Raw genomic sequence first — 19,421 nt, 5'->3', positions numbered from 1 at the left:
TTCCGTCCCTCCTCTTTACTTATGATGTTGATATTTACGTACTTGCTTGAAGAACTTTTTAACAATCAACTGATCATTAATTACAAATGCCCGTTGTAGCTTCATAAGATACTTGTTGCAGTTTGCCAAGGACAAAGAAGGGTGTGTTGAGATGAGATTATGAAATAAATAGTCAGGGGACTTGCTTCTATTTCTACTGAAAGAAAGCAGCAGGCAAAAGTAACAAGACAGGTAGGGGACTGGTGATATGAATGCAAGAAAGCAAATCTGAGATTTAAAAAAATCACAAGGAAAGAATGTGACAGTAGCATGGAAAAGGGGACACTGAGAAACTGCAGCTTCACTTACGTCTGCCCAAATAGACCAGAAATTTCTCAGACTTTTGATGAATGAAATGTCCTTGTCTTCTGAATTAAAGTCAGAGGCACAGCTAAAAGTTGACTTCTATGATGTTCAAGAGCTTTTTTAAAAAAAAAATTATAGTGCTTAAGGGTAAAAATCCTCAGGAGTTCCTTCCCACATCTCTGTGCAAGTACCCTGGTTACACCTCCTGAGGGTGTCGAATACCTGGAGAAAAATGACTCATCCCTTTAACAGAGGCTTAATGGAGTGTTGCTTACCAGGTGATGATATTTACCTACATGGACTGAAAAGCTCTAGCCGCCCATTTCCACATAGCAAGACTCTACTAAAGGAACAGGACATTTTACTCCAGGTCTGTTGGCAACCCTTCTCCTGATCAGACGGTGATGAAGCTTGTGCAGTGCATTATGCACAGGGCAATCTCATTTATAGGCAGCTGCTTTGAGATTACTGGAATCCTTAATTATTTGATGTATTTCTTTTTCAGGATGCATTTAGAGTTCTCTAATTTGAGAACTACTTCTCTGTGGATAAGGACCCCCAAGTATCCAGTCCACAGCTCCATTCCAGCTTTTCCTTTTTGTCTGTCACAGGTGAAATGGTTTAGCAAATGAAGTTGACACTGGTGTCATCTAGTCAAAGGCTTCCTTTAATCTCTTAATCCATTTGAGAACCTTCAGTAGCTTCCTACGATTTTCCCTGCTGCTAAACCCAGGTAAATCCTTGAATTTGTATCGTAGCAGGTGAATCTTAAAAACAAATCACGCTCTTTATGGATGCAAGTGTTTTTCAGCCAATATTTTCCAGGGTACTATTAACACAGTGGCAATTTGGGGGTGCATTTTACCTGCAGTGCTAATTTGACTAATGTGTAAAATAGGCAGAATAAAAAAAAAGAAAAGAGTTTTGTATTCTTTTTTACTATGAATGTTGCTGTACCATGTAGATGGATAATAGATGGTGTGAAAAAAGAATCATTTCTCTGACCATTTAGGTTAGCCTACCCCTCATAAACCAGATGAGCAGTTTGTCTTCATTTCTTAAGTGTAAGTTCCATGCGTATATATGTGCAGCTATCTTTTCTTTATGAAGAAAAGACATCCACATGTTAGAAACGTAGTAGCAAAATTTCTATAATAAATTGTAGGTTCATAATTTCATTGGTGTCAGCCAACAGACCCCCCCCCCCCCTACTCCTATTCAAACTCAAATCTTCCGAATTTGCAGTCAGGGGGGAGTAGAACTTGTCTTGGAAAAGAAATGCATATATTTATAAAGCAATGAAGCGGACTCCAGAGTGGTAAATTTATACACACCCAAACACAATGGACTTTTAACAAATGGGCACTGAAATCTGTGTGTTTTAGGCACTTCTCACCCTCTGTTGCATTGTGATCGAGCCATTTGTTTCAACTACAAATGGGAAGGGACTGTGGCTCAGTGGCAGAGAAGCTGTTTTGTATGCAGCAGATCCCAGGTTCAGTCTTCAGCATCCCCAGTTTGAAAGAATCGGATAGCAGGTGATGCAAAAGACCTCTGCTTTGGACACCTACTGCCAGTCAAAGTAGACACTGCTGACATGTATATGCCAATGGTCTGAGTTAGCGTAAGGCAGCTTCATGTGTTCAAATGTCATCAAGCATAACGTTTTCCTTGCTTGACCGTATACTATGCTAAGTAGTCCTTCTTGGGGATGATTTGCTTGAGAACCAGTATGGTGTAATGGCTAGAGAGACAGACTAGAATCTAGGCAACCCAGGATCAATTCTCCACTCTGTCATGGAAGCACACTGGGTGACCTTGGGTAGTTGGGCCCATCACACACTCTCAGCTTAACTTACCTCACACAGTTGTGCTGAGGACAGGAGGATGGCATAAGCCACTTGGGTCCCCATTGGGGAGAAAGGCATGGTATAAATGAAGTAAAATTTAAATTTTTAAAAAAAGAGTATGTGGATTTGAAATTATTCATCCACTTTTTTGCAAAAAGGCATCAAGTCCATCAGAGAATTTCTTTCTCCTGGTGTTCAGATGCAGACTGCCATTACACTGTTCTCTCTCTCTCTCTCTCTCTCTCTCTCTCTCACACACACACACACACACACACACACACACACACACACACACACACACACACACATTTATTTTGATAAAAATACCACACTTTTCTCTCCAAAATGACTTACAACTAGACATGGGCACGATCAAAAAAAAACCCGATCAAGCTGTTTGTGGATCCACGCTGGTGATGACCCCAGATCACCGATTCATTCCAATCAAGTCCCGTTTCTGATCTGGGATCTGGGATCGGAGGGGCGCCCCCCCACATACACACTTAGAGCAGATGGGGAAAAAATTTTTAACCCGGCAACAAGCCGCCTCCCCTCAGGGAGGGGATGTTTTCTCACACACACACACACATGCACGCACTTAGAGCAGGGGGGGGGAGTTTTTAACCCTGCGACGAGCCGCATCCCCTCAGGGAGGGGACGTTTTCTCTCTCACACACACACGCATGCACTTAGAGCAGAGGGGGGGAAAGTTTTTAACCCGGTGTTTTCTCACACGCACGCACACACACACACTTAGAGCGGGGGGGGGAGTTTTTAACCCGTCCCTGCCTCTCCAAATAGAGAGAGAGAGAGACACCCCGTCAACAAGTTTCAGCCAGCTTTTTTTAAAAAGCAGGGATAGAATCCTCCATCCCACCCGATTTTAAAAGCAAGCAGCCAGTCTTCCAAAAGCATATTTTAAACAGGAAGAAAGTAAAACCAGGATCCACACGGATCCTCACAGATCCTATGGTTTTTTAAATAGGAAAAACACAAATGAAACATCAAATCACATACCAACTTCTTGCAAAAAGCAGGCACTGGGCTGAGAAGCCAAGAGGAGAGAGATATCTCTTTTCAGTTAACTCTTTCAACACTGAACGAACTCAGGAGAGGAGCGCAAAACAGCTTGATAGCTGCTCTCAAAGCAAGGGTTTTTTGAAAGAGTTAACACTTAGAAGAGATCTCTTCTTAACTCCTTCAATGGCACTGAATGAACTCAGGAGGAGCGCAAAACAGCTTCTGCTGATGATAGCTACACTCAAAGTTTTCTCTCTCTCTTCTTAACCCATTCCTCTCCCAATCACTTTGCTTATATTTTTCTCAGGAAGCCACCTTTTCACTCAACTGTTTGCTTTTCCTCACTAGGGGAAATATTATCAAGTTTCAAACAGAGCTCAGGCATTCCCCTGCCTCCGTTGCCAGGGGAACAGATTGTTGGCGCCTGAATGTCTAGCTTCCTGGTCCTATCACGATCGCCCCGGAGTCCCGACTGCTGGATTGTTTGCCGTGGAAGACAACGATCCACCAGGTCATGATTGGGAGATTGCCATTATCGTGGGGTTTTTTTTATCATAATCCAGATTGTGCCCATCTCTACTTACAACATTCTTCTCCCCTCCTCCATTTTATCTCCACCCTGTGAGATATGATAGGATGATAGAAAGACTGGCTTAAGGTTATGCAGTGAGGTTCTGTGGCAGACTGGAGATCCCCCACAGCAAAAGTAGTGGGGTGGGGGGAGACTTCCTTTCCTTTGTTTGCACAGGTGAATTACAGATAGCGTCCTATCAATGCTAATGAGGAAGAGCAGGGGAAAAGACAGTTATTTTTGAAAAAGAGTAGGGGGCATGGGGCCCTGCCTCTTTAAATACTAAGGTAAGTGGTGGCCCCTATCCTGTGGAATGACCTGCCTGAGGAAGTCAGAAGAGCCCCCACTCTCCTGGCTTTCTGTAAACAATGCAAAACCGAACTATTCAAAAAGGCTTTTTATTCAAATGGGAGGGCTGCATTGTAGGGATGGGGTCTCAGGTGCTTCACTAACAAGTTGGGGATCATAGACTTCATCACCATTTTTGCCTCATATATTATCTGCTGCTTTAAATATGTACTCCGATGTACAACCATCGCTCCATGCTGTCTAATGTTAGTCCTAGAACTGATTATGTTTTGCTTTAGTCTCTCTACTATGTCTTGGATCCTTGCTAATGCTATGTCTTTAAACTTGTATATATTTACCTTATGGGATTGTATTGAAATGTATGTACTTGATACTGATTATATTAACCTCATACTGGCCGTTTCCACACACGTTGAATAATCCACTTTCAATATGCTTTAGTGAACATTTGTAACTGATTTTCCATGTGTGGAACAAAAAATCCATTTCTAAAGGATAACTAAAGCGTATTGAAAGTGGATTATTCAACATGTGTGGAAACGGCCACTGTGTAATCCGCCTTGAGTCTCAGTGAGAAAGGCAGACTATAAATGACGTAAATAAAAATAAATAAAATAAAGTGTGATGGACAATATAATTGCTGTACCCTCGCTGAGGGTGGTTGGGAGAATTGCTGAGGAATGTAACAGCTGCACTTCTCCAGTGTACTTCTTTGCTAGAATTCATCCAAGATGAAGCAGCTTATGTTGCTGCTGTAAGAAAAAATAAGAGGATGCAGAAGAAAACTTAAGGATTGGGGCCTCTCTGAGGAGTTTTCTTCTTTTCTTCTGCATCCTCTTATTTTTGCATCCTCAGAACTCTCTGAGGATTCTGAGCAAAACCCATTTATTTATATATTTATTATTATATCCTTATTTTCCTCCATAGGGGACTCAAAGCATTTGACATCATAGTTCTCCCTTCCTTCATGTTATACTCTCAGGGGTCAATTAGGGCATGGAACAAAAAGCAAGGAAGCAACCCCCAAATAGAACCCCAAGCCAAAGGTGAGAGAAAAACTCTCACTGAGGGAACAAAAAACAATTACTACATATATAAATATAAAGTGCTCTAGTGCCAAAGTGCTAATAAATATCAATAAATATCATAGTTATAACAGTGTAGAATCTCATATCAATAAGTACACAATTGAAGAAGACCAATAAACTATGTCTGTGAACAGTATATATGAAGCAGCTGAACAATGCAAAATATCATTCAAAACACATCAAAGACACAATGTCACAGTCCATAGGATACCCTTAATGCAGTCTTTGTCTTTACTTTTTGCAGGTGCGGCGAGACAAAGAAGGGAACATCATCTATCTCAGGTAAGTATATGAAGCTTGTTAACCTCTTGGATGTGTTTTCTATATTGGTGGAACCAACATGCCAGGTAACAAACCCAACAACCCTACAAGGAGCCAGCACTTGTTTTGTATTTTCACTTCATCAGAAGTCATACAATAAGTCCACCATATATCTACAATACAAACAATAAAAAGATTCAAAACACAATGGTCTTTTCATTCAATGACCCACATTGCCACAACCATCTACCTATCCCAAACTCACCCTGTAAGCTTCCATGGTGAAGTGGAGATTCAAATCTGGGTAAAAACTGGAGAATTTGGAAGTGGGAGTTCCAAACTGATTATCTAGCAACAGTCCAAACTGCAGCCAGTCTCCATCTACATTAGGGTTGCCAACAGGACTGGAAAAACATGTCCTGTCCTTTTAAGAGAGGCATGGAGCTTCTTGTGGCATGGAGGTAAAATAGCATCACCCGGCAAATAACACTCCATTATGCTTCTGTTACAAAGACAGTATATTTTTCTCCAGGCAGGCAACCCTAACCTACGTTGGAATCATGGTGCTGGACTGTACCATGTTTTCATTATCTGGGAGTATCACTTGTGATAGATGTTTAACATAAGAAAGAGGTGAAAAATCTGGCTCAAATGCTAGACATGCCACTCATTCAATCCTTACATCCAAGTTCAAGTGATGAATAAGTAGAGTTGACCTTCAAGAAAGTTTTGACACCAAAAACACATTGAACTCTAGCAGCTTATTTCAACAAATTGCTTTTTAAGCCCCTGTTAAGATCATCTGTTCTAGACAGCTTCTTTCTGTACAAAACAGAGCTGAGTTCAGTATTATGGTACAAAGAGAAGGAAAGCAACCAGAGCTTTCAAGGAAGCTCAGCTTCACTTTCTTGCCACTCCCTGTTTTAATTAAGTGTGATTAGTGAAATGTCGTTTGAAAGTCTAGCCAGGCAACTGGAAATAAATTCATCACCAGGAGTACAGAGTGAAAAATAACTTTTGCAAGATGGAATGGCAATCAAAGCCTTGAGCATGAGTGCCAAACCTTCAGTGTTAGCATAGGGGGGAGGGATTCTTTGAGTTCACCGTAGAAGCAGAACTAATTAGAAAAGATTAACAGAAATGAAGCATGTAATGACTGGAAAAAAGCAGGAGTGAAGTATGGAGGGGCTGATCACTGACCCGGACATTTGGGCAAACCACTTAGAAAGTGCTAAAAGTTTGTGCTTCTTTCTAAGCCTTCCCTGAATTCTGTTGAGTAAAGTGCATTTGGCATAAGGGAATCTGAATGGGTAGTGCTGTGGAAATAAAGTTTACAAGGAGCCTCTTTTTTTTCTCTTTTGTAAAATATGAGTCTTTTATTTAAAGGAACTCCATTTAAGATAGGATAGGGTAGAGATAGTGTTCTATTTGGCTAGCTAGGATGCAGGACAATATGTCTTGCTCTCAGGGTGGTGAGATGTAGGACAGAGAGAGAGGCATTAGCTGGAAGGACGATTCCTTGAGAGTAGCAATCTACACATCAAAGGGACAGCAGCAGAGCAGTAAAAAGGAAGGATATCCAAGTCCTGACCTATCTGTCACCTGGATCTCTGTAGTCCCCCTTAATCTGAGCCTAAGAGATAGTACAGTATCCTTCTCTTCCAACAAATTCTACCACAGGTCTTCTCTGACTAACTATAGCTGTTGTTTTTGTCATGGTCCATCTCATAAACCTTCTATCTGTTCAGCTGAAGATGTCAGGGACCTTCTGCATGCATAGTATGGGCTTTGCCACAGTCACTTCTGAACAGTGCAATGGGATTTATTTCTGAGTAAACATATGGTCTGGGCAGTACTGTATGTGTGTGCGTGATTGCTTTGAACATATTATAACTCTGAGCATTGACCTCACCTAATGTGACCCAGAAGATGACATGACATGATTCTTTATTACAGCACTTAGCCAGTACATTTACCATAGAAATTTAAGTGCACATTTTATAACCATTTGAACATGGAAGATATGAATATATACAGTTTAAAAACATAATTTCCTAATAGCTATCAAAATTTGTAAAAACCAGGAAGTCGGCATAGTTCTAAGCAAGCAACCAAAAATGGAAGTCTACATTCTAATGGGCTTTAACAATCAGAGCACAAAATTTCGCTATCTGGTGTAGTGCAGTAAAATCTGAGTTTGACAACAGTTTCTCTAATTTGTTCTTATTCGAATGTTCTGAGATACTTTCCAAAAAGGGTATAATAAATCTCGTACACCCAGAAGATGCATAGCACATACTTAACCACTGGGGGCCACTAACAGTGGCAGGAGAAATAGCTTCTGATCCAATCTGCCATGTGTAATCAGAACAGATATGTGATATGGAGCAATTTAAGGAAAGGGGAATCTCCATTTCTATATTTTAGCCCACATATGATTATTCTTCTAGATTATCTACATGTCTGGTACTTAGGACATAGAAATATAGAGCTAGAAGGGATGTCAAGGGTCATCTAGTCCAACTCCCTGCACAATGTAGGAAATTCATAGCTATCACCAGTGTCCTTGGCTCTACGCACAAAGGAAGGCAAAAACCCTCCAGGATCCCTGGCACAACCAATGCTCTTAAAATATGCTAATGTCCAGCTAGTTAATATCAAATGTGTCCAAAAGCAAGCCTTTGATCCTTGCTGCAAAATTTCTCCCCCCCCCTTTTGAAATTAAAATGGGGATATTGACATAGAGCCAACTTTTGTGACAGCCAACACACCATAACAGTAACATACAACTATGACCTTTTCATTTAAGTACTAGCAACAAAGCCCGTTGTGGGGAAAAAAATAACATGGGCTCTAGAAAGGGGAGGGCGGGTAGGCAAGCATTCGCTCCTCCTCTGTCACTGATTCCAGCTGGTGACAGAGGGGGGGGTGGGCATTGCCAACTGCTCTGAGTCTGATCTCAGCTGAGTGAAGCGGGGTGGACATTGCCACCTGCTCCCCGCTGGGTGAAGGGAAGAACAGGCATTTCCTCCTGCTCCGTGCCTGATCCTGACAGGTGAAGGTGGGTGGTGGCTTTACTACCTGCTCTGCTCCTGATCTCAGCTGGGTGAAAGGGGTGTGGGCATTGCCACCTGCTCTGCTCCTGAGTCCGGCAGGTTGAAGGAGGGGGGAGGCTTTGCTTGGTTCCTGACTCTGCTTTGCTTGGTTCCTGACTCTGGTAGGGTGTAGACGGGGTGGGCATTGCCGCCTGCTCAGTGGCTTATTCCGGTAGGTTGAAGAGGGTGGGCATTGCCACCTGCTCTTCTCCTTATCCCAGCTAGGTGAAGGGAAGAAGGGCATTGCCACCTGCTCCACTCCTAATACTAACTGGGTTAAGGTGGGGGGTGAGCATTGCCACCTGCTCCACTCCTAATACCAGCTGGGTTAAGGTGGAGGATGGGCATTACCACCTGCTCCACTCCTAATAACGGCTGGGTTAAGGCAGGGGGGGGGCATTGTCACCTGCTCCACTCCTGATCCCAATCAGGTGAAGGAGGGTGGGCATTGCCTCTGATCTGCTCCTGATCCCAGCTGGGTTAAGGTGGGCGGTGGGCATTTCCACCTGCTCTGATCCTAATACCTGCTGCGTTAAGGTAGTGGGTGGGCAAAGCCTTCATGGTAAATGGGTTACCTCAGTAGTACACAGTTCACCACAAGCATAAGTTTCATTCCCAGCTGAAGCAATACTTAAGTATGTATAACTGCATTTGTTAACATTTATCCCTTCTTATCTTTGTCTAAACCTTCACCCCTATCTAAATTTACATTGGGACAAGGAGTTTATGTTACTTTCTAAAACATCATGCATACCAATAGTTTTGTATTGATAATTCACTAGTGGTGTGCACTTCGGGTTTCCGATTCGAGTAAAGTACCCAAATCAGATGCGATCTGTAAAGATTCGGGCATGCTGGCCCTGATTCGGAAATCCCGAATCAAAGCTTCCCGAAGCATTTGGGTTGTTTTGGGAAGCTTCGGGGCTCAAGTTTAAAGACCCCTTTCCCTGCCTCTTGCAAGCGGCAGGTTCCTTTAAAATTCAGCTGTCAGGTGGGGGGCTGGAGGCGGCGGCTCCGGCCTTCCCCGCCACCCTGTGAGCCTCTGCAGCTCCAGAGGAGGTGGCATGGCGGTGGTGGCAGCAGCAGCTTCGGCCCTCTCCGTCACCCTGCGGGGCTGCGCAGCAGTGGAGGAGGCAGAGAAGGTCCTTCCTGCCCTCAAATAGCCGCCGCAGCAGCCATTTGAGGGGCAGAAAGGGCTGGAGGAGGAGGCTCTGTCCCTCCTCGCTGCCCTGCTTGGCTGCACAGGCCAAGGAGGCAGTGGCACAGCAGCAGCACCAGCAGCTCTGGTCTTCCCCCGCTCAGCCAGGTAAGTGGAGTGGAGGGGATGGGAGGGCTAAGTGGAGGGGGGGTGAAGGGTGGGGTGGATGGGGGTGGGGCTGCTGGGAGAATGCCTCCTCCTCTGAATCACTTTGGTATGCTCTGAATCTTTACGGCGCATACCAAAGCGATTCAAATACCCGAATCAGAAGCAGCTTGCGACTTCGGGTTTTGAATATTCCCAATTTTTTTTCTTGCTTTGGGTAAACCCAAATATTTTCAGGGTGCACACTCCTATATTTCACACAAAATTAACAATGTGTTTTGAATGGTAGTGTGCAACATTGTGGCTTAAGGCCCTTTCCGTCTTTATCTTTAGAGGTACCTTCTATTTTTACTTTTCCATTGGAATTAAAAACTAGAGGTTCAGAGTCATGTGGCTGGAGTCCATGCTATGACTGTCTCCTATGATGATACTCCGCCAGCTTTCTAAAGCTTGAGTTTGAAAATACACATAGCATCCAAAGCAGAGTTACACCCTTCTAAGTCCATTGAAATCAGTGGACTTAGAATGGTGTAACTCTACTTAGGATTGCACTGCAAGTCTTCTAGATGAATCCTGAGGCACCAAAATAATCCGTTTTCTAGGTTTGACATCATCCATACATTGGAAATAGGGGGGGGGGGGGCTGAATTAGGGGAATATTTTATGCAATTACTTCATTTATGGGAGTTAAGTGCTGTCAAGTCACAGCCAACTTATGAGGAACTTGTAGGGATTTCAAGGCAAGAGACTAACAGAGGTGGTTTGCTATTGCCTGCCTCTGTGTAGAGGCCCTGGACTTCCTTGGTGGTCTCCCATGCAAGTACTAATCAGGCCAACCCTGCTTAGCTTCCAACATCTGATGAGATCAGGCTAGTCTGGGCCATCTGCATCAGGGCACTTCATTTATATTCCACCATTTCCCCCCGTGGGGATCCAAAGTGGCTTATATCATTCTCCACTCTTTTTATGCTCACAACAACCCTGTGAGGTAGGTTAGGCTGAGAGAGTGTGACTGGCCCACAGTAACCCAGCAAGTTTCCATGGCAGAGTGCAGATTCAAACTTGAGTCTGCCAGATCCTAGCCTGACACTCTAACAACTACACCTTATTGACTCCCAGAATATTATACATTTGAACATTTTGCAATCACATGCTAAAAGAGTTCCTGTAAAACATCCCTCCCCTCCACACTCACCCCAGTTGGTTTCAGTTCTATTAAATGTAAGGCTTTGGAGCTACAGTTTTGTATGTAATACAAAAGGCCCTAGATTTAATCCTTAGTGTCGCTAATTCAAAGGTGATGGGAATTAAAGACACCTGTGTGTGGGACCCTAGAGAGTTGTTACCAGTATTGACCAAAATTGACCATTGGTCTGACTAAGCTTAACAGTTTCCTAAACCTCATAACAACTTCTGTGCGACTCAGTATTACATATATTAACTGGTTAAATAAATTGAGCCAAATATTTTTACGTCTATATTTTGTAAGTCCGAGAACAGTGGAAGAAGCTTTTCTGCTAAACAGGCTGAAATTCAAGCTATATACTGCTGTCACAGTAATGGGTTTGTTTTGAACAAAAAGACATACATTATTTCCCTATTGCCTGTTTTATGTCAGTTCTCCTGTCCTCAAATGATTTTGTGTCTGTACATGTGTCAAGGTTTATTTTCCAGAAGCCAAACTTATTGTAAGTGCATAATGTTATGCCTACGGTAACCTCAGAAAATGCAATTGTGAACTATAGATTGCAGAAAGAAGGCAGTCACCCGTGAAGACACAGAATAACATTTTTCACCGCAAGCTAATTCACAACCAAAGAAAAGATGTCCAAGGCTGTAAACGCAGCAGGCAAATCAGTTTCTTGGATGTCTGAACCAAACATCTTGTGCATCAATTTGTTGATAGAAATAAGTGAATAACATAACTCCAAAGTATCTACTGCATCCCATTGGTTGTGAAACGAAGCACAGTTATGTAGCTTGGCCAGCAGGCCCTTCCATGGATCACGGCAATCTATGACAGCTAAGCTTTATACAAAACAAAGTGCCCTTCCCCCAATATGTTCCAGCCCTGGTATAGATATAACAGTGCAGTCACATGCAGAGTTATTCTAGCCTAGGCCCCCTGAAATCTCTGTGCCTGGATATTATAAAGGACACTATTTACTGAAGTGGATTTGTACTATAGCAGTGATACTTCATGGGAAGGCTGAACTACAAAAATTTAGAAATTGGGGGCGGGTTAGACAGGAGGATTTTAGGCACCCCTTAAGTTGCATTGGCTTCTGACTGTCTGCAGTCAGAATCAATCAAACTATCTATTGATTGATTGATTTCATTTATCATCTGCCTTTCTTTTTGAGACTCAAGAGACAAGCTAAAGAATTATACAAACCACTAATAAAGTCCAGTATAACACATGCAATAGACAGCAAAACTGGCTTACATCATTAGAGAAGAACAAAGTAAAACAGTATAACTATTACACAATGCAGTGTGGGGGAGAAAAGCAAAGCAAATTGCCTAAAATCTTCACAAAAAAGTAAAACTACCACCCTATTCCCAACATTAAAAAGGCCCCCCTACACTATTCTGGTTTACATTTCAATTCCCTTTGTAAAAATGTGCTGCTGAACCATTCTTTTTGCATGTCATCCTTGCACAGGGACCAAGCTAATTTTCTCTGTACTGCTCCAGTTTTAGTATATGTGCTGCCAAAATGAGCACACTGAATACTCTGTTTTACACATTTTGAAAAATGATAAAAGTGTGAGAGCCTTCCTGACATCTCAGCCAGGCCATTCGACAAAGTTGGGGCCACAACAGAGAAAGCTTGGGCATGGGCAGCTGTTGTTCTTTCCCATTTGCAGGGTGGCACCTTCAGAAGGCTTTGCTCAGATGAGCGAAGCTGTCATAGTGGAGCTTAACAGTAGAGAGGGTCTGTTATGACCCTTTTTTCTCTTGGGTAGATTTGGTCTTTAAGCCTTTTTATTCTTGCCCCCCTCTTGGTAGATTGCTGCCGCTAGGAATTAAGGTCCAGAATAACTTAAATTTCTCCTTTTAGTAACATGCCCAAGGGTCAGGCTTTTTTGTGGTACTATGTGACCCCGAGGAAAGGAATGGGATATAGGAATGATAGATGCTCTGGGATATCAAAAAAAAACACAAAGTAAACTTATTTTTTATAAGAAGCGTATAGGTTTCACATTATTTCTAAAACTTGATGGTTTCAAAAGAGTAGTTCTCAATTCTTAAAGTTACTTTACTTAAACCCAGTCACACAGATCTTCCCTCAGGCTTCAGACACAGTTTGCCTGCTTTTCCCTGACTGAATGATCTTTCACAAACACACAGTTCAGGCTTCCACACAGGGCCATTTTCACACAGCTTACGGCCTCCGGAACATTGTGCAAAACGTCTGGCAGACAGCGTCTTTTCGCATGAAATCACACCAGGAAGATGCTGTTATCCAGGAGTTTTGCGTGAAATCATGGAAGACGACGCCATATGCTGGGAGTTTTGTGCAACGTTCCGGAGGCTGGTAAGCCATGTGAAAACGGCCCAGGTTATATTTCTCTCAGACAACATACACAAGCTCAAGCTGCACAAATCTTGCCTCTCTTGCCCTGACTGAATATTTTCTCTCCGCTCTCAGTCTAAAACAGCATTCACTCCGCCCACACACTCAGTCATCAACCAATCATACCACTCACTTATCCCTCTCTTTCACCCCCACTCTTCATCTATACCACGCCAAGCATTTAAAGATACACACACACTTAAAATCATTACAGGGTCCTGCAGATACGAATGTCCAGTGCCATGAAGGGCCTTATAAGTAATAACCAGTTCCTTCAGTTGAGCCAGGAATCAACTGGTAATATAGAACAGATGCAATATGCATACTTCAGCTCGTTCCCGATAGCAATCAAGCTGTGGTGTTCTGAACCAGCTGGTGTTACCAAATTGTCAAGGCCAGACTCGTGTAGAGCTCATTCCAATAGGCAAGTCTTGAGGTTACCATTGCATGGATCCAGGTGAATAGGTCAAAGAAAGGAGCCAAGTGAAGATGGAGAAAAGCATTTTTCACAGCTGCATTAACTTGCTTTGCCAGCAGTAATGCTGGGCCCAGTATAACCCCCAGACTCATAACTGCATCAGTGAAGGCCAGCTGTACCCCATCAAAAGTGGCAAGCATAATGCCCTCCTAGACATAAGTCTTCCCCACCAGCTTCATGTCCATCAAGTCAGGATTCAGTTTTATCCTGCCCAGCTTGCCCCAAGGGCAATTCCCTTGGAAAACTAGGTGGGTGTATTTATCTAGGCTTAGATTTCAAAATAGTAACTAAATTGGACCCTAGAAACAAAACCTGTGTTTAGAATTGGCACTTTCTCTTCTGCACTTGCTCCTGTATCTGAGATGCACGAAAGAAAGGGGGTAACAGTAAAGCTTTTCCCAACATGAAGATAAGGGGTGAGAAAAGCTCCCTCCCCCTTTTTTCTTTCCCACTGCCATCATTTTATTGTTTTTTTCTTATGCATACAAAGTACTGGTAAACACAATGGTTGTAGAACAACAGCACAAAGAAAAATACACAACAAAGCTTCCACATTCTCCAGAAGTGCTGAATGTACCCCAGTGTATCCAGCTACCTCCTCCTTTTTCATTCTCAGCTTTGCTGATTCAATGCGGGTCCAGGTTGTCAGAGGGACTGATAAGTATAGATCACTGATCACACCCACTTGGGCGGAAACAGTTAGAAAAATGCAGGGGGGAAAGTCCAGGTAGTAAGGACCAGGGTAGAGAGATTGTGAGAGGGTGCTGCAGTAGTAATCAGACAATCTAAGTACAAGCTGCAAAGGGTTCATGAAGGAGAGGTGTGTGCAATGTATGTCAGTGGGTTGATGGTTTAGAGGGAGGACTATATTCTGTGTAGGGCTGCCAGGTCCCCTGGGACTCAAACTGGGATATGGGGGGTTGGGAGGAGAACATGATGGGAGAACTTAGCTCATTTTTGGCATGATGCAGAAGCTCAGAGTTGTGCCAGGGGCTGATTTGGTTAAAATCAGCCCCCAATCTAGCATTTTACCAAAAATCTAGCAATTTACCAAATCAAAGCTTTCATATTGTGCTGAGAATGATGTCATTTCTGGTGTGATGCAGAAGCATTCCACAGCGTGCAAAAGCGCACTCCAGGGGGTTCTTGACCCGTTCCCATGTCTCCCCCCCCCCGGGGGGGAATGAGAACCCTAGTTCTGTGTGATTTGGGAGACATTAAGTGCAAAAAACAGCTGTCCTCAAAAACCTGGAAGCCCTCGTTGCAAAGATCAGATCTGAAACTCACGATAACAAAAAAACCAAACAGTGTAGATCAGAACTGACAGTGCCCCAGATGGAAAAAAACCCAGTAACGGTGCATAGTTGGTTCAGAACCTCCCAGATCCTACATAAAAATTGAAACAGAATTTTTTTTCTTCTAGCTATAATGGCTAAAATGTTCCATGTTCCGAGGCATTTTATCTCTGATTTCCAGATGCTAGGATTAAACAACAGAGAAGAGTTGTTGCCTGCATGCAGATCTCTCCAAGTTCTGATATTCCAATTTGATGCATTCCAGATAAACTCATATGCTGTTAATATATATTTACACAATGTTATACTGCAGTTTAAAAGTGAAAAATGGGGTCAGAAAACTAAGTCCTGATGCTACAATTTAGACAAATGATTTGAATCCTGAGTCTCTACAGACAATATATCCACCAAGCTTCCCCGACACAAAACTGGATACTTTTACAAGGCGATCACCTGTCCCTGTAGTGATGCACTGCACTGATGCACTCTCCTACTTCAAGAAATGAAGCAAAGTGGAAATGATAAAAGGAGTAGAATTTTTTTTCCCAACAGCTGATGAAACAATGCTTTGGGGAATATTCCTTTTAACATTCAAACAAGGGACTGTTTCAGCCTCCCTGCTGTTCTCCCACCCTTGAAGAACCCCGGCTGCGTGCATGTTCCATAGAATTGAAGCAGACACATGAAATGCTAGCAAACACATTCTCTTTATTCTATCAGAGAATTTTAAGCACAATCATATACCTAAGGCACTGAGAAGTGTTCAGGACCATTAACAGTGACGTCTGCATAGCATCAAAAATGCTCCAGTTCTTTTCTAGGAGTCCAGCCAAGCCCCTTGAGGAGGGAATGGATGTCCATGGGGAAATAACAGTCTGGCTGCTGTTATTCTAGGGTAATAATCGCTGAATTCATTCCAACTTCTAATTTGTTTAAATGTTCAAGAGGTGCATTTGCAAGGCTATTAATTCCCCTCCCCCCAATAAAATCAGAAAGGTCTCCTATCTCATACGCATTTCTTATAGAATTTGAAACACAAGGATTTAAACAAAGCCAGAGGGAGAACAATGTGTAAGCTATGGTTTCAGACAAACAAGAAGTTTATATATGTAATACTGTTTCAGGGTCCTGGCTAGACATGGGCACGAACGGAAAAAAACCCCCAAACACCCTGTTTGTCGTTCGGTGCCATCCATGAACAACGAACAACGAACATGGACTGTTCCCAGACATGTTCGTTGTTCATGGGGGCCAGAACCACCCAGAACCACCCACTGGAGTGGAATCAGGGGATTCCCCCCTGCCGCCTACCAGCTGATAGTTTAAAGGGCCATTTCCTGCCACGTGCAAGAAGCAGGACCCTTTAAACATCCCACAGACTGACCTTCCCAATGTCCAATACCCACCAAATTTGCAGGGGACAGAGTCCTCACGGTCCTCCAAAGAGCCCCCAAGTTTCAGAGAGATTGCACCCTGGGAAAGGCATGATCCACGGGTCTCCCTGTTGGCTGTCATTTTCTCTTCACAGTGGCAAAAATGGGACTCTCTGCTAGAAGTACTTCGAAGGGTTAAAGCCAGAAGGAAAGCCAGAAGGAGTTCAGACAGAGTTCAGTCCCTCCCTCCCTCTGGTTGCCAAGGGGATTGATTGCAGCAGGTGCCAGACTGTCTGGCTTGCTGAACGGCTGCCGAAGGCAACGAACAAGGCTTTTAACCACCATCTGTTCGTTTAGGATGGGGCCTCACGAACAGCTTGCTCAAAAACTGCAGATTGGGCTGTTCGTGGTTTTTTCCTGTTCGTAATGCTGTTCATTCCCATGTCTAGTCCTGGCTAGACACAGATGGAAACTACTAGAGGGTATGATACCAATGGTATTACACTCTGGTTAAGATAGGGTAAATGTATGGAATCTACAGGTAGATTCTGGAGTGGAATCAGCTGATGGTTTTTTGTTTGTATGACAGAATTTCAAGTAGGCACAAGTTTTCTGGAAGCATTAAGGACATTATAAGGCTCATAAAGACCACTAAGCATAATGTAAATCTTTTGGGTTAACTGAAGGGTAATATAATTGTATAAAATTAGCTTTTGTTGGGAGTTTAATGGCTGCCACTCAATTTCTTTTGGCAAAATATTGGACAAAAAAACTATATTAACCACAAAAGAAATTTTGGCATACCAAGTTTGTGGACCAAGTACATATGTTTGGGAAGGAAGTAATTATATGGGAGATTCACTCTTGGAGAAATGGCACCCTTATACTAGAATTACAGGAGGTGGGATGAGATTGTCATACATGCTGGCTATGGTTTTAATGTGCTGATATCACCAAATGGATGCTGTAGCATAGGGGTCAAATGGCTGGGTTTCAAGTCAGCACTTTGCTAGTTTGACTCCCATTACTGCCATGCGGTCTGCAGGTGGCCTTGGGTAAGCCACACTTCTCAGCCCCAGCTCCCCAGCTGTATTATGGGGATAATAATAATACTTACTTTGTTCACCACTCTGAGTGGGGCACCAATCTGTCCAGAAGAGTGGTATATAAGCACAGTTATTATAATATTATTATTACCCAGGATTACAATGGTTTTTCATTTTACTGCAAAAATATACAGTTCAAAATAATAAGGCACAGATAATACAGAGCAGAAAATGTGACTGCATTGTATTACAGATCCAGTTGTATTAAGAGCATTTGATTCTGTTGAAGTTTTGAGTCATGCTGTTGAGCACAGATCTGCATAGCTTCATGTAAGAAACTGAGTATTGGATACAATGATGAACTTAGACTAGGGAGATGTGGGTTCAAATCCCATTTCATCCATGACCATGGGCAAGTATCTCATTCTCTGCTTAACCTACTCAACAGGCTTGCTGATATGCTACCTTATGGAGGAAAAGTGAACATACAGTGGAATGCACAAGGTGTGTGAATGTTTGGAATATTGGGGTTTCATGTAAATGCCCTGCAGCAGGGCTTCTTTATGGTCATTGGACTTGGTGATTGAGAAGAATGAGCGGCATGCTGGTACTCAAAGTAGGCAGGAATTGTTGCATTGACTGATGGGTAAATCTGCAGACAAGGCTGGTGGGCGGTGTTTGTAAATATATACAGCAGAGGTGATAGTCAATCCCATTTGCTGGTCAAGTCCATTTCCAAACGGTTTTTAAAAGATTTAATTTCTAAGGTTATAGATTCTTTCTACACAAGGATTTAGTTATTTATTTACTTCATTTATACTCTGTCCTTCTCCTCATCGGACAACCAAAGGTACTTACGTCATTCTCCTAACCAGGGCTTTCTTTCTGGGAAAAGAGGTGGTGGAGCTCAGTGACAGAACAAAGGACCGCACAATGATGTCACTTTGGGTCAGCTGGAACAAGGGGGGGTTAAAGTTTAAATCGCCCTTGGTGAAAATGGTCATGTGGTCAGTGGCCCCGTCCCCTGATCTCCAGACAGAGGGGAGTTTAGATTGCCCTCTGCGCTGCTGCACTGAGGGCAATCTAAACTCCACTCTGTCTGGAGATCAGGGGGTGGGGCCACCGGCCACGTGATCATTTTCAAGAGGTGCCGGAACTCCGTTCCACCGTGTTCCTGCTGAAAAAAAGCCCTGCTCCTAACTAGACATGGGCACAAATGAATAGAAAAAACCCAAGAACAGCCCTTTGTCTGTTCACGAACAAGCCGTTCATGAGGCCCCATTCTAAATGAACAAGTGGTAGTTGCAAGCCTCGTTTGTTGCCTTTGTCAGCCGTTCATCAAGCCAGACAATCTGGTGCCTTTCAATCAATTCCCCTGGCAACAGAGGCAGGGACTGAACTCTCTGAACTCCTTCTGGCTTTCCTTCTAGCTTTAACCTATCAAAGTACTTCCAGCAGAGAGTCCCATTTTTGCCCTGTGAAGAGAAAATGACAGCAAAAGGGGGGGACCCATGCATCATGCCTTTCCCAGGGTGCAATCTCTCTGAAACTTGGGGGCTCTTTGGAGGACCGTGAGGACTATGTCCCCTGCAAATTTGGTGGGTATTGGACATTGGGAAGGTCAGTTTGTAACCCCTCAAAGTAGCTGCCTTCCAATAGGACCGCACAATATTTGTTGTTTGTATGTTGTTTGTATGTAACAGAAATCTTGTTTGTATGTATGTTGTTTGTATGTAACAGAAACAGATGCTATTAATGGAAGGGTAACAAACAGCTGTGCTTTTGGGGGTATCTTATTATCTGTGTT

At 43.1% G+C, this 19,421-nt stretch overlaps 1 protein-coding gene and 1 non-coding gene across 2 annotated transcripts in view; both read right to left on the bottom strand.

Moving 5' to 3' along the window:
- The window catches only part of CRB1 (crumbs cell polarity complex component 1), a 142,126-nt gene that overhangs the window by 114,609 nt on the left and 8,096 nt on the right, over positions 1–19,421 (bottom strand). The window lies entirely within an intron of this gene.
- LOC129331538 (U6 spliceosomal RNA) lies at positions 12,461–12,569 on the bottom strand. The gene has a single exon (XR_008597191.1). It is a non-coding gene; the product is annotated as a U6 spliceosomal RNA (small nuclear RNA).

The sequence above is a fragment of the Eublepharis macularius genome, chromosome 5, assembly GCF_028583425.1.
Source record: "Eublepharis macularius isolate TG4126 chromosome 5, MPM_Emac_v1.0, whole genome shotgun sequence".
In the NCBI taxonomy this organism is placed as follows: domain Eukaryota; kingdom Metazoa; phylum Chordata; class Lepidosauria; order Squamata; family Eublepharidae; genus Eublepharis; species Eublepharis macularius.
Note: the sequence above shows the minus strand (reverse complement) of the source record. Positions and strands in the feature narration are given on the sequence as shown.